The 15,666-nt window shown below is 41.7% G+C and overlaps 1 pseudogene; it reads right to left on the bottom strand.

Moving 5' to 3' along the window:
- Nucleotides 1–15,666, bottom strand: part of LOC140698316 (MFS-type transporter SLC18B1-like) — a 485,714-nt pseudogene that overhangs the window by 215,935 nt on the left and 254,113 nt on the right.

Genomic DNA, 15,666 nt, shown 5'->3' on the forward strand with positions numbered 1-15,666 from the left:
AGAGGCCATACTGAATTAGGGTGGGACCTCATACTGAATTAGGGTGAGATGTCATCCACTAAAACTGACGTCCTTATAAAAAGAGACACAGACACACAGGGAGAATGCCATGTGCTCACAGTGGCCCAGATTAGAGTGAAGGGTCTACAAGCCAAGGAAGGCCAAGGATGGCTGGCAGGCACCAGAAGCTAAGGGAAAGGCATGGACATATTTTCATCTAGATCCTTCAGAAAGAGCATGGCCCTGCCAATACACTGTTTGCAGACTTCTAGCCTCGAGGACTATGGAGAGAATAACTTTTTCTTACGTTAAGCCATCCAAATTTGTGGTAGTTTGTTACAGCTGCCCTGGGAAGCTAACGTAGTCTCTGATGACAGTCAATTTGGAAGCTTGAGAAAGAAAGGAAAGGCAGGGAGATAACGTCTTTGAGACCATATATGACTATTCTCATCTGCACATATTTAAGTAATTATGCCCAGAAGGATTATGTCACCAATGTTCTGCTAACCTCATTCCCATTTCAGGGTCCATCTGGTTGTTCCCTCACACTGGAAATCTCTTGTCCCAAATCTTACTGTGTAGCACCTCTCTTCTTGCAGTCAGTCTGAGGGGCCTTTGTGGACTATCCTGACTCCAGTAGCCCAAGCCTCCTGGCACTCTTTATCATTTTTCCCTGTTAAGTCATTTCAAAACTCAGTGCCGTATGCAACTCTCTTGTTGAGTTGCTGCCTGTTTGGCTTGCCCCACTCCACTGTGGCAGGATGCGAATGCCACAGAAGAGGAACATGCTGTCTTGGGCCCCCCTCTCTGCAGCACTCAGAACAGCACCTGGTTCATAACAGGAACATGATTCCATAATCCATCATGTCTAAGATGACCTCAGTTGCGAACTGCATCATCACTGTGTGCCACTAAGACAAAAGAAGGCTGCTAATGAAACTCTGGCCAGACAGTAATCAAGAGACATATCTCAACTCAGAGATGTTAAATTGTGAAAGAAACATGCATCTTGGATGCAATGACATATGGTAACTGTTTCAGTAACGATGGCTCCATGCAAAGCTCTGTTCTTGAAGAAATCTCAATCCCTGTGGAAACCAACACAGAAATTACAGTGCTGAACTTGAGCATGGTTTCAAGTCTGAGAAGGTCTCACACACAAAGTGGAAAGAGAGAGTAGGATGGCTGCCCGGATCCGCGGGTAGAGGCCAATGTGTCTGTCACAAGGAGCTTTCTGGCCACTTTCACAGCTCACGATGGCATCACTGAACTTCTGAACCCAAGCATCAGGTTGTGCGGCCTACTGAATTTCACTTGTTGGATAGCACTTCCCAGCCTACATTCCACTTTCACAGGGATCCCCACATTTCCTTCCACCTGACAACAACCCGTTAAGACAGGCAGGTGAAGGCACTGAGGTTAAATGACTCACCCAAAGTCACCTGGATAATTAGCGCCATAGTCAGGACCTGAACAAATTCTGCTAATGCCACGTCCAGATTTCTTGCTACACATCCAATTGACTCCAGTGCCTAACCCAAGCTAATTACAGGGCTTGCTGATTACAAATTCTATTGTTAAATAGAATGAATTGAAATGAAGTCAGCTGGTGAACATTCTGAAAGATTCCAGAAAAGTATAAACAAGTATTTGTGTGCCCTTGAAAGGGTCATCTGACCACCTGGTTCCTGAGTCACCTATGAGAGCCCCCCCACCCAGCCACCATGTCCCCCGTTTTTATTCCAAAGTCCTCTTCATGTAAAAGAGCTATTGAGCCAGTGAGAGAAAAAGTCTGGGCTCCTCTGGGGGTGCATTTTGGAGCAGTTTGCTGTTTTCTTAAAGCTTGGGGAAGAGTAAGCGGTAATCAATAGTGAAATCTGCCTGAATCTCGGAGGCTCGATGAAGGTGCTTTTGAAGCACATCACAGAGCTTGATTTTCTGTTATTTAGTGCCAAAAGTTATTACCTCAGCAGCAGTGCAATGTCTAATTTATACCCAATTGTTAGCTGAAATCTATTAAAGTTTATTAGCGCCACCTCAGAATACAGTAACATCTCACTGGTTCTGCTCCTGTTTAAATTGACCAGCTGGTTTAACTCTATTAGCTTTGAGGCTGAGATAAACTCGAGTCCGCAGGAGCCATCTGTGGCACTAGGGGAGAATGAATACAGATGAAGCTTGGGGTATTTGGGGTGTTAGCTGCTACCAAATTGCTACAGGCTCCCTCTGTCTCGATGCAGCCACGACCCTGTTATTTCATTACCAATGGGATGGGGAGCTGTTCTCAGAATTCAGAGAGCAGTTGTCAATGTGATGGAGTTTCCAGCAGAGAGGGAGGCATTCCCGGAATTGTGAGGCTGACAGCCCACAATAGTGACTTGGAGGAACTCGGATTGTCTGAAAGGAGAAACTGATTTTTCAAGACGTTTTCCCATTGCCTGCAAATCCATGACTTCTGGAAGGGCACCTCCAGTTGGACTGAGGGACAACAGACGATCTAATGTTACCAGTAGAGAGATGTTCTGACCTTGGGTCCATCCTACCTATTCTTGGGCCAAGATCTCAACGAAATCAGCCCACAAACATATGGAAACATTTAAGTAGAGGTGGAATGACCCTCTAGAATGGTACACAGCATCTGGTTGTTTTGGACTGCCTGAAAAAGTGAGAATCCTGGACATAGAAGTCACCCAGATCTGGTTTGAAAACTGACCCCACTTCTGGGCATGTATCCAGAGAAGACTTGAATTTGAAAAGATGCGTGCGTCCCAATGTTCATAGCAGCACTATTTACAAAAGCCAAGATGCGGAAGCAACCTAAGTGTCCATCAACAGACAACTGGATAAAGCAGTTGTGGTGTGTGTGTGTGTGTGTGTGTGTGTGTGTGTGTGTGTGTGTGTGTGTCTGGGAGTATTACTCGGCCATAAAAAAGAATGAATTAATGCCATTTGCAGCAACATGAATGGACCTAGAGATTATCATACTAAGTGAAGTCAGACAGAGAAAGACAAATATATGACACCACTTATATGTGGAATCTAGAAAAATGACACAAATGAACTTACTTATAAAACAGAAACAGACTCACAGACATGGAAAAAAACTATGGTTACCAAAGGGGAAAGGTAGGGAGGGATAAATTAGGAGTTTGGGATTAGTAGATATAAACTACTATATACAAAATAGGTAAAAAACAAATTCTACTTTATAGCACAGGGAACTATATTCAATACTTTGTAATAACCTATGATGGAAAAGAAAATGAAAAAGAATACATGTATCTATATATAACTGAATCACTATGCTATACACCAGAAACTAACACAACATTATAAATCAATTATGTTTCAGTTTAAAACCATTCAAAAAAACAAGAACAAATGACCGAACAACAGCAAAAAAAACCCTGACCCCATTGCTTACTGTCTGCACAATGGTGAAAAAGTGACCTAAACATTCTTGGTCCCAGTTTCTTCTTCATGAAATGGTTCTAGGGGGTGGGGGTTTGAGGGTGGTACAATAAGCGTTCGGCACAGCCTCAGGCACCCAGGAAATATGTAGTCAACATTAGTTTCCTCATCTTTCCCTCTGCTGACATTTTACAGCCAGTGAATTCATTGAGGTCATTATATTTTCACTCTGTTCTATGCTTCATCTAAGCTCCCTTACACTCATCTTTTTTCTAATCTGAAAAGAACCCCGAGAAGTAGATGGAGGGGGAATTGATAGCCCTGTTTTACCTGGAAGTCCTTGATTCAGAGAGGTTAAGAGACCCACCCAGTGTCACATGGATAATGTAGCAGAAGGCAAGGTTCTTACTTCATTCTTGAAGCCCTGCTCTAGCATTCTCTGCACCTCCCCATGTGGTCACTGTATCCCAGAATTCTGTAAGGGACATGTGCTTCAGAAAAGCAGCTAGCACACCAAACTCCAAGCCTGTGTTAGGACTAGAACTGTGTTGTCTCATATAGAAAATAAACTTATGGTTACCAAAGGGGAAAGGGGGTAGGGGAGGAACAGATGAGGTGTATGGGATCAACAGATACAAACTACTATCCACTAACTAGATAAGCACCAAGGATTTACTGTGTAGCACACGGAGTTATACCCAACATCTTGTAATAATCAATAATGGAATATAATCTGCAAAAAAATCAATCACTATGCTGTAAACCTGAAGCTAACAATATTGTAAATCTACTATATATCACTTATGAAAACAAGAACTGTGTTGCTCTCAGAGGCAGCAGAAACATAGTCCTCCACCACTTAGAAACACCAGGAACAGTGCTCAGCAGATAGTAGGTGCTCATTATGTGCTCACTTAATGACTGGACTGATGACCCAAGTGACATTCACTCCGTCGGGATGTCCAGGATGAAAGTGGGAAGAGGATAAGCAAGAAGAGATGTTAAATAAGAGCGAAGTGGGAAGATGGTTGAAAGACTTAAGAGTTTCCTAAGTTCATGACCATGCTCATTCAACAATCATACCTAAAGTACACTCTGTTCTGAATCAAAGGCAGTCAGATTAACAAGAATGGGGAAAGGAAGGCACACAGGGTGCTGGGCTGTTAGTACCCGAGGGGCAATGCTCTCAATTGGGGGGCTGGGGGAGTCAGCCCCAAGTCACACACCCTGTATCCAGCTCTTGACACCAAACTTCCAGCCCTTGACCTTCCTCAGGACCCTTTGAACTTTTTCAGGATAATGTGTGTCTCTGGTATCTAGCAAGTTACCTGTGTTAAGTGAATGATGTCAAATAAAGCAGGCATTATTAACTCCACTCTACAGCTAAGGAAGATGAAGCCCAGGAAATGAGGCCAATGGGAAGCCTTCATTCTTTCCCAAATGTTAATTAAGTAATTTAACATCAACTCTATGTCAGGACTGTCCTAAGTGTCGGGGGACACCATGATAACAAGGCAGACGATGCCTCTGCCCTCCTAGGGAAGCAAGACAGAATCAAAGAGGAAAATCCACCCACATCACACAGCTGAACTGTGGTGTGATGAAATTTAACAAATATGGAGACAGAGAGCAATGTTTAGGGGGAATATAATCAAGGTAGGGTAATCAGAGATGGTCTATCTGAAAAAGTAGGGAATTCAGCTGAGATCTAAAGTCTAATAAGAAACCAGGGAGAGAAAAGCTGACTGGTGGAAGCAGCGAGAGAAAAAGCCCATTCAAAAGTCTAATGCTGTGGTATATTTATACAAAGGAATACTACACAGCAATAGAAAAGAATAAAATAGTGCCATTTGCAGCAACATGGATAGACCCGGAGAATGTCATTCTAAGTGAAATAAGTCAGAAAGAGAAATAAAAATACTGCATGATAGCACTTATAGTGGAGTCTAAAAAAAAAAAAGACAAACAAACTTATTTACAAAACAGAAACAAACTCACAAACATAGACAACAAACTTATGGTTACTGACGTGGGAAAGGGGTGGGAAGGGGTAAATTGGGAGCTGAAGATTTGCAGATACTAACTAATAAATATAAAATAGATAAACAACAAGTTTATACTGTATAGCGCAGGGAACTATATTCAATATCTTATAATAGCTTATGGTGAAAAGAATATGAAAACAAATATACATATGTTCCTATATGACTGAAGCATTGTGCTGTACACCAGAAATTGATGCAACAATGTAAACTGACTATACTCAAAAAAATATGTTTTTTAAAAAAGACAAAAGCCTGATGTAGAGAAGAACTGAAGCAGTTTGAAGAACTACAGTGAAACTCTGGGGCTGGAACATGGGGTGGGAGAGGCAGGGATGGAGCTGGAGAGATGGGCGGAGCTAGATCACACACAGCTCGGTAGTCCATGGGTCTTATTTTAAGTAAAATTGGAACCCCAATGGAAGAGTGTTAAACAAAGAAGTGACGTGATTAATTTCCAATTTAACAAGATTGTGCTCTGCTGCAGGGTGAAGAATGGATAGGGGAGGGGCCCAAGAGTGGAAGCAGGTTGGCAAGTTGGGAGCCATTCCAGTTGGGACAGAAGATGCTGGTGGCTTATCTTGGGCTGGTAGAGACCTGAGAGGAGACTTGGCCAGACTCAGAGCTAGTTAGGGCTACAACCAGAATGGGAGCCCAGAATCCAGGTTTCCGGATTGTCCAACTGGATCCTCTAAACTGACCACACTCCGATGGTGCACCTGTCCTGGGGTGCAAACGGAGATGATTGGCAGGGAAATGGAAAGGTCATTAGGAGAATTTGTCTAGAACACTGTGCTCAAACTAGAGTCCACAGCCCCTGAGGGTTCACACACATTCTTCTCTCCAAAAGAAATTTTCATTGTCATATGCAACTGCAATGACAAGCAGAAAGAAATCAATAAAAGCATACTGTGGGTCATCTGAATGGCCAACTTCTCTAGTGGAGTTTAACCACATGGTTTCAGAAAAGGCTTTTGTATTTTTTATTGACCATCATGTAGACTCCAAGCACTATTACCTTTTCTCTCTGCAGAAAAGAAGGGTCCAGTGCATAAATTTATATGAGATGATAAATTCATGCTAAGCGATGAGGAGAAGACGGATAGGAGTGCTGTTGGTAGCTTGTGTCTCCTGCCCCAGGAGAGCCGGTGCAAAGCCCAAAGGATGACAACCAGGTCCAAAGAGAGGACTCCAATCCAGCCAAACAGCATGATCCACCATATTTATTGAATAATTTTCACTTGAATTTTATTGGATCTGCCATGATGTTTATATTTAATCTCCAACTTGTTTTGGTTCCATAATTGACTAAAAAAATAAACACAAGGAGATAATATCTGATTTTATATTGCTATATTAACATTTTAATAAAACTACTTTATGTTCTCATGGGGACCCAGGAAGATTATTTTCCTCTAAAAAGAGTCTACATAAGTATTGCTCAAGTTTGAGAAATCCTGGTCTCAACCAAATGAAAATTAAGCAATGGGCTGCCCTATTCGAGACTAATGACATTTTTTTCTTGGTGGCACAAGAGAGAAGGCACACAAGGAAGAGCAATCCTCTGTCCTTTCTGGTACAAATCCCAGAAGGTGCAAAATCTACTGAAAGTTCAGTTTACAGAACGAGCTTAAATGGTGTTAACTTATCATTGTATTCCCCCGTTACAGTGGGGTATAGGTTCTACCTCTTTAGATGAAAAGCAAGTTACTGTCGTCACACTCCCTTGAGAAGATATCAAGGGGCATGTTCTATGAAAACTGCATATCTTTAAACCTAACCCTTGCTTTCAGTCTAGAGAGCCGCTCATGTCATTGAGGAGCCAGCAGGCCCCGAGACCATGAGGCTCCCCTTCCCCTTCTCAGCCTCCTGAGAAGTGGACGTGGGGGTGGGCTCATCAGCACTCTTCACGTTTGTTTCTTTTCCTCCCTCTTTTGGTTGCCTGCTTTCTATTTGCATCCTCCTGAGATAAATGTGCCTGTAATGCGGATAAGCTATGTCCGCACTGTTAGGACATGGTACAGGGGAATAGGGGGTTTTCATGAAGGAGAGAAGGGCAAAAGGCTATGTGTTATTCTCTGTGTGGCACCCAAGACGTTCGAGGTGAGTGTGAGGACCCTGGGGCCCCGGGCTGGATACTTTTTAAAAGAGTATCCAAGATTCACACTGATGGAAGTACCATCTCTTAGCTGTCTGATTGGGCATATAGAAACCACAGCACCACCCCCACCAAAAAAAATGGAGGCTGATCACCGGAGGAGACAGACCAGGAAAGGGAGGTGGGTTAGAGAGGGTAGATGAATGCTGGTGTCTTGACCGTGTCTCTTTCCACTCACCTCCGAGATGGAATCATCTCATCAAATTCCAGAGAGGAGAAAAGCCAGGTGTGTTAGTCAGGGAGGGGGATGGCAACTAAAAATAGATTTCCTTTGCTTTGCTTCATGTGCATCACTACTGACCTCTATCATTCCCCATTCACAAGGCACAGAGAGCACATCTCTGCCCCATTGCTTTTTAGGTAAACATTAAACAGCTCTGCATATGGAGAACAGCCAAAGCGTTTGAGAATTCATCAGCAGTGGCAAACCTGAGCGTTTCCATGCGATGCAAATTGCTTTGGCTTCCACACTGCTCCTGTCGCTTCAAGTGCTGATGGTGAATAGCCTTCCTTGGGATTACTATCAAGTATTCATTTTAACAACATTAATTTACGACATGTTATCCCACTTTACATTGTGCTACATGACTTACTCACAGAGCCGGCCCTTTGGTGACTGATGTTTATTCATTCTAATCACTGCGCTTGCCTGAGATTTTTAGGTTAATGGGAACTGGACTGGAAAAAGATTGTGTGCAGGGTTGTTCGTGTGGGACTCATTCATGACAAAGACGGCAACACCTCCTGAAAAACCTGTTTCTGTGGATGGGTAGTGGAGATGGCGAAGGCCACTGAAAGGGGCAGAGTCAAATCAATTTCACCCCCTAAGGACGTCCTGAGCCCTGCACACTGAGGAAGCAGCAGTAACAACCCCAACAGCAGTGCAGGTACTCCCTGTGATAGGAAGAGACTTGAGAACGTAGGCTATCTATTAGTCTCAGAATAGCCCTGTAAGGTAAATATAGTGCATGGTATAAGGGTATGGGATTTGAGGACTGATGGGCGGCGTTGAAACTTGGCTTTACCATTTACTAGCCAAGTGATCTTGGGCAAGTTACTCAACCTTCCTGTGCCTTAACTTCCTCATCTTTAAAATGGGTACAGCAATCATAGTTACTAAACAGGGTTGTTGGCAAGGAGAGCTGTTATAGTAAAACACAGAGCAGAGTTGGCATACGGATGATAGTTCATCAGTGGTCGTGTTCCTCTTTCTCTATGCACCTGGTGGGACTGCCTTTCCCTGTGCAGGAGCTCAGGTGTGACCACATGACTTACCTTGGCCAATGAAATGAAAGTGGAAGAATATGCACCACTGCTGAATGGAAGCACCTGGCTGCTAGTGGGGGACACCATAGCGCCCCTTCCCCCTGCTGCAGGGACAGTGGAAGCCCACACGACGATGGAACCCCTGAGAGCTCAAGTCCTAGAGAAAGGAAACATGGAGTGGTTCTCCCAGCCAACTCATGATGGAGCATGAGTGAAAAATAACACTCTGAGATCATAAGGTTAATTTTTTTAACTGAAGTATAATCCAAATTACCAAACTGACAGAGAAAGTGGTCTAGCAATGTTAAGCATCATTATCATCATATTTTTATTTTACAGAAGATGAATCTAATGCTCAGAGTCCTGATCCCAACATTACACAGCAATGATATAAGGGAAAACATAATGAAGCTCCAGGTCTTAATGTGGATACTATGGAGAATACAACAGAAATAGAAATTTCCTGACACGGAGTACTTACTATACAAGTGTAATTACAGGCTTCACTACTTCCTGGCTGTGCCTCAGTTTCCTCATCAGTAAAATGGGAATAATAAAATAGTATCTAGTGTAGGATTAAATGAGATAATACACATAAGGTACTCATAGACGTATCTGGAACATACTTCCTTATCAGTAATGCTAGCTATTACTGTTACTGTTGTTAATGATATTAAGGACAAATTACATTGTAATCTTAACATCACCTGGTCTCATTATTCTGCAGATACAAGCAGTGCTAGTTATACAGATATCTAAGTAAGCACTAAAGCCAAACCAGAGGCTCCTAGTTGCCTTCATGCTTGCTGCTTCCTTATCCTGGAATTTAATCCCCTTGTCTGCTTTCACATGTTCAATTCCTCCTTCTTTTAAATAGCTCCTCTCCCTGAAAGTCTTCCCTACTCACTCCGATCCCAGACTGTTAGATGCTCCCACAAAACTGGATGCAACACTTTCATGGGATGCTTTTGCTTCTTTTTACCATTGCTCAAGGTCTCTCTTCCATGCTGGACTGGAAGCTCCATGAGGGAATCTATCTGTTAGGTTCATAACGGTACGAGTTCAGTACTAATTAACAGGAAAAACAAATAGTAGGCAAGTGGATACATGAGCAGCCATTCACAGAAGAAACACATTCAGCCAACAAACACATGAAATGATACTAAAGAAATGCATAAAAACAATGAGCTATTACTTTCGCCTTACAAGATGTGGAAAAAAATCCCTAACTTTGACAACATTAAGTGCAGGAGAGGGCAAAGAGAATAGAGCAGATTCAGATTCTATCAAAACTTTGGTACAATATTTTGGAGGGTAGATTAACAGTATCTATAAAAATGTGACTTAATAATTCTATTTCTAGGCTTCTATTTCACAGAAATAATAGCATGAGTATGTACAGATATACATTCAATAATATTTATTACAGTATTTTTTATAACAACAAATAAAATTGAAACTATGTAGAATTCCTATTTATGAGTAACTTGTTAAGTGAAATTTAGTACTTTTATGCAATAAAATACTACATCATAAGATAAAATTTTATTACATAATTCATTAGAGTAGGAATTTGTCAGGTTCACGGCTGTGCCCCCAAGGCTAAGACAGCACCTAGCACGTAGTAGGTAATGAGTAAAATGTGTTGAATAAGTTAATGAATATATGCTGAATGAAAATTTTCTTGATACAGAATTAAGAGGAAAAGATTTCAGCCATTTTGAATAAAACTAGATGTTTTGTTTCAAACTGTGTATATATGTACAAAATGATAAAAAAAAAAACTATACATATGAATACATCAATAAATGGATAAGTAGATAAATAGATCGATGATAGATGGATCTATTAGAGATAGCTTTGCCCCAAACTCTTAACAATGCTCTTCTTTGAGAGGTGAGTCTGATGATGGTCGAGATTTTACTTACTTTTTGCTAGTTTTCTGAATGTATCACATAGAAACTTTTTCGTGTAATACATGATGATTGCTTGATTGAGTAATCCTAAGAGACAAATTAGGAACTGAGACCTCTTCAAAGTCTTAATTATTTCCATAGTCCTGAAAAAGAATCTCTCCCCCTACTTCTGCTCAAATAAATAAAAAGACAGGCATATATATCAATGGATGTTACTTGATGGAAAGGGGGAGGTGGCTTTCACTAGTGCTTTTTGAGTTCAGCAAATATCCCCTTTGATACTGTCATAGCCCCTGAGACTGGATGAGCTGGGGGAGGGAAGAAGAGATGAAGAAATAACTCTCTAAAAGACTGCTATTTTGCTGAAATTCTGTAAACATCTCACGTAAATTGTGATTTCCTAGAAATCACTGCAAGTTACGTGGATCTTGATTGAACCCGGGTTCTAACACAAACTGTGTGACTAACAGAAAGTTATTTCACTTCCTTGAACTCAGCTCTCATATCTGTAAAAAGACAGTAATATATTTGTGAGAGTAATTAGCATTAGCTGCTGTCATAAACAAACCCAGCTTCAATACAATCACAATTTCTTTCCTGCTCACACAGAAGTCAGTATGGATGTTCTGGTTGACTGGCTTTCCCAGAAAGCATTGTGTCCAGTGGGGGGTCTTAAACAGGGTCCCCCAAAAGGCAGAGCCTGAGGCAAAGGTTCATGTGCCAACGCTTTATTAGGGAGCATGTTACCAGGCAGCAGGAGTGAGAACAAGCAGCGTGAAGCAAGCTAAAAGGAAGAGTCAGTACAAGGATGCCTCACTGAGTTGTTGGCCACTGACGACAATGGGGTGTGTGATGCCACAGACTCTCAGAAGGTGCATGAAATGGGCCTTATGACTATGCATCTGATATAAAAATGATGAAGCATTTATCTACTGCCTCCCATCCCCACAGATCAAAAGTTTGCTGCAAGGACCTACATAGACATTCTTCCAATGAAGCTATACAAAAGGCCAACAGGTTCATGAAAAGATGCTCAAACCACAATGAGATATCACCTCATGCCTGTTAGAATTGCCATCATCAAAAGATAAGAGAGAACAAGTGCTGGTGTGGTTGCAGAGATAAAGGAACCCCTGTGCCCTGTTGGTGGGATTGTAAGCTGGTGCAGCCACTATGGAAAACAGTATAGTGGTTCCTCAACAAATGAAAAATAGAACTACCATATGATCCAGCAATTCCACTTCTGGGAATATGTCCAAAGGAAATGAACACACTAACTCAAAAAGATATCTGCACCCCCATGTTGAATAGCCAAGAAGTAGAAACAGCCTAAGTATGCATCAAAGGATGAATGGACAAAGAAGTTGTGATCATGTATAGTTCTACATATGTGTGCACGATGGACTATTATTCAGCTATAAAAAATGAGTAAATCCTATCATGGATGGACACTGAAGGCATTACGCTAAATGAAATCAGTCAAAGAGAGAAAGACAAATATTGTAGGAGCTCACTTATATGTAGAATCTAAAAAAAACAGACAAAAACCCAAACTCATAGAAAAAGAAATCAGACATGTGGTTGCCAGAGGTGGAGGGGAGGGAGAGGAGGAATCTGAGGAAGAAGGTCAAAAGGTACAAATATTCAGTTATGAGATAAGTAAGTACTAGGGATGCAACATACAACATGACGACTGGAGTTAACACTGCTATATAACATATAGACAAGTTGTTAAGAGAGTAAGCCAATTTTTTGAGGGAAGAGATAATCATGTTTTTATTTATTTAAATGAGGCACTGGGGAATTGAACCCAGGAGCTCGTGTATGCTAAGCCTGCGCTCTACCACTGAGCTCTACCCTCTGCCCTTAGGGGAGTAAATCTTAAGAGTTCTCGTCACAAGGAGAAAATTTTCAAATTTTTTTTCTTTGCTTTGCTTTGATTGTATCCATATGAGGTGATGAATGGTAGCTGAAGTTACTGCAATAATCATTTTATAGTAGTAGACATAAACCAAATCATCACACTGTACGCCTCAAGCTTATACAGTGATGTAGACAAGCATTTCTCAATAACACTGGAAAAACAAACAAAAAGTTTGCCCCAAGGGAACTTTCACACCCCTACACCTCTGAATGATCTATATACTCGCCACCAACAATAGAGCTTTGGTGTAAACAAGGGTTGCACACTTGAACACATGGAGCGCTTGGAGTCACAGCAGTGGCTGGAACATGTATGGATGACTCTGAAAAGGTGCTCCTGAGATGTCTCTCACACCGGGACTCAGGGATGAAGGGTGCAGGCTTCTTCTGTTTCATAGCTAGACCATCTTCACACACGGCCATCCCTCCACGGAAGGTGAAGACAGAGAGAAAGAAGAAGCCTGGCCCGGGGGTAACGTATGTTGTTTCTGTCCACATTCCACTGACCAGAGCTGATTAAGTACCCTTCCCTCCCCACCACCCCATCAAAGAAATAAGAAATGTAGCCTTTCCGTGAGCTCAGGGGGAAAAAGAAATGGTTTGGGGAACACAGAACACTGTTTCTTCCACTGGTTATACTGACGATCTCTCACAGCCACTGAATGTTTGATTGAGGGGATACGTTCCAGAGACCGGGTGGTCCAGGCATGTAGTAGGCAGTTGAGAAATGATATCTCTCCTAAGCATTCTGCAAAATGAAAAATATAAGTGGCAACAAAAGATATTTCCCCAGGAGAAAGCTATAAAAATGACCTTGGCTAGCAGAGATCTCACTCAAGGGTATGAAGATTGGTGCTAATTGTGCTCAAATCATGGACCCATGATTACATCCCCTATTGTCTGGGGTTCATGAAAGGACACTGCCAAGTGTGACTTGGGCAGAGGGTTGCACACGGGAAACCAGCCCTCTTGCTACCAAGTTAGTCCTTTGCTGTTGATCTGTACGTGTGTTCATATCACATCCTCACTGGCTGTCTCTCTCTCCAAGTAGGCAGTCACTGATCAGACAATACAACTCTACCCAGAGGGTCAGGAAAGGAGTATTCACCTATATACTCTCTACCTGGAGTTTTCTCATCTTGTAGCTTAACGAAGATAAGGTGACCTTTACCTACACCTTGGCCTAGAGCTGGGGACACAGGCTAAGAGCTTGGGGTCCTAAGTTCCATCACTGACTCTGGTTGGCATCCATTCAAAAAACTATTGAGCAGCTAGCTACACACATGCCAGGCTCTCTGCCCAGTGCTAGGGACATAGCAGAAACAAGTAAGACAGTCTTAGTTTTAGCCTAGTGAGAGAAAAAGACATTCAATAACAATCCCACAAATTAAGGTCTCACTACAAATTAGAGAAATGTGATTAAGGCAAAGCACAAGGCTCTGAGGCTATCATCTTTTCACGCCCATTCTATCCTTCTCACTCATCACTGGAACTATCTATGTCTTAGCAGAGCATAAAGCCTTCCAAAAAAAAAAGGATTAGTTTTCCTAAACTCCCTTGCAGCTTGCTGTGGCCATCTGACCAAATCCTGGCCAATGGAAGGTCAGCAAAAGAGGCAAGTTGTTCTACTTTCTGTTCCTTCCTTTGGCTGACTAGAAGTCAAGTGTGATGGCAGGAGCTAGAGCAACATTTTTGGGCTCCAAGACAGAAACCACACACATTAAAGGAGTCTGGTCCTTCATGACAATGGAGCTGCCTACCAGCCTTTAATATCTACACACACTTCTACATGAGAGAGAAACAAATACAGCTATTTGGGGAGCTTTTTGTGAGAGAGGCAAGACTTACTTTTTGCTAAGGTCACCTCATCTGAGAGATGAAAAAGAGCCAAGTGCATGAAGAGTGCTGTGAAGTGAACCAGAAAGAAAATAAGGGTGGCTAACAGGCACAGGCAAGAAGAGGGGAGGGCAGAGAAAGCATGAATGGCTTTGCAATGAAATAGATGTTCATCCTTGGGTCTTTTAACCTCCATTCTCAGTTTCCATATCTATTAAGTGGGACTAGTGGGCATACTTCTCACAGGATGGCTGTAAAGATCAAATGATGTGTTGGTCTTTACATGGTGCTTTGGTGCCAATCAAGGGCATTCCAACCAAGTCCATCCAAGTTCAAATTCTGTCTCTGCCACTGACTGATTGCATGACTGGGGATTTAGTTACTAAACCTCAGTGTGTGCCTCTGTTTCCCCATCTGCAAAATGGAGGTAGTAATAGCAGGGCAGCTGAGAGAATTCAATGAGTTACTATGTGTCAGGCACTTAGACTAGGGCCTGCTGCATATTGAGCACTGTAGACATGTTTGTTAAATAAATAAATGAAAGAACAGTGTTTTATGACATAAAAGAATTATACTAAAAAAAAAAAAGCTGCTCAGCCATAAAAAAAGAATAAAATAGTGCCATTTGCAGCAAGATGGATGGACCTGGAGATCATCATTCTAAGTGAAATAAGCCAGAAAGAGAAAGACAAATACCATATGATATCACTTACATGTAGAATCTAAAAAAAGAGACTCAAACGAACTCATCCACAAAACAGAAACGACTCACAGACATAGAAAACAAACTTATGGTTACCAGTGGGGAAAGGAGGTAGGAAGCGATAAATTGGGAGTTCAAGATTCGCAGATACTAACTACTATATATAAAATAGATAAACAACAAGTTTCTACTGTATAGCACAGGGAACTCTATTCAGTATCTTGTAGTAACCTCTAATGAACAAGAATATGAAAACAAACATATGTATGTATATGTATGACTGAAACATGATGCTGATCACCAGAAACTGATGCAACATTGTAAGCTGACTATACCTCAATAAAAAAAAAAATGCAAAAAAAAAAAAAAGAAATCTCATTATAAGTGACTTTTAAAGAAAGAAATTATGCA

This window comes from Vicugna pacos, chromosome 9 (genome assembly GCF_048564905.1).
Source record: "Vicugna pacos chromosome 9, VicPac4, whole genome shotgun sequence".
Classification (NCBI taxonomy): domain Eukaryota; kingdom Metazoa; phylum Chordata; class Mammalia; order Artiodactyla; family Camelidae; genus Vicugna; species Vicugna pacos.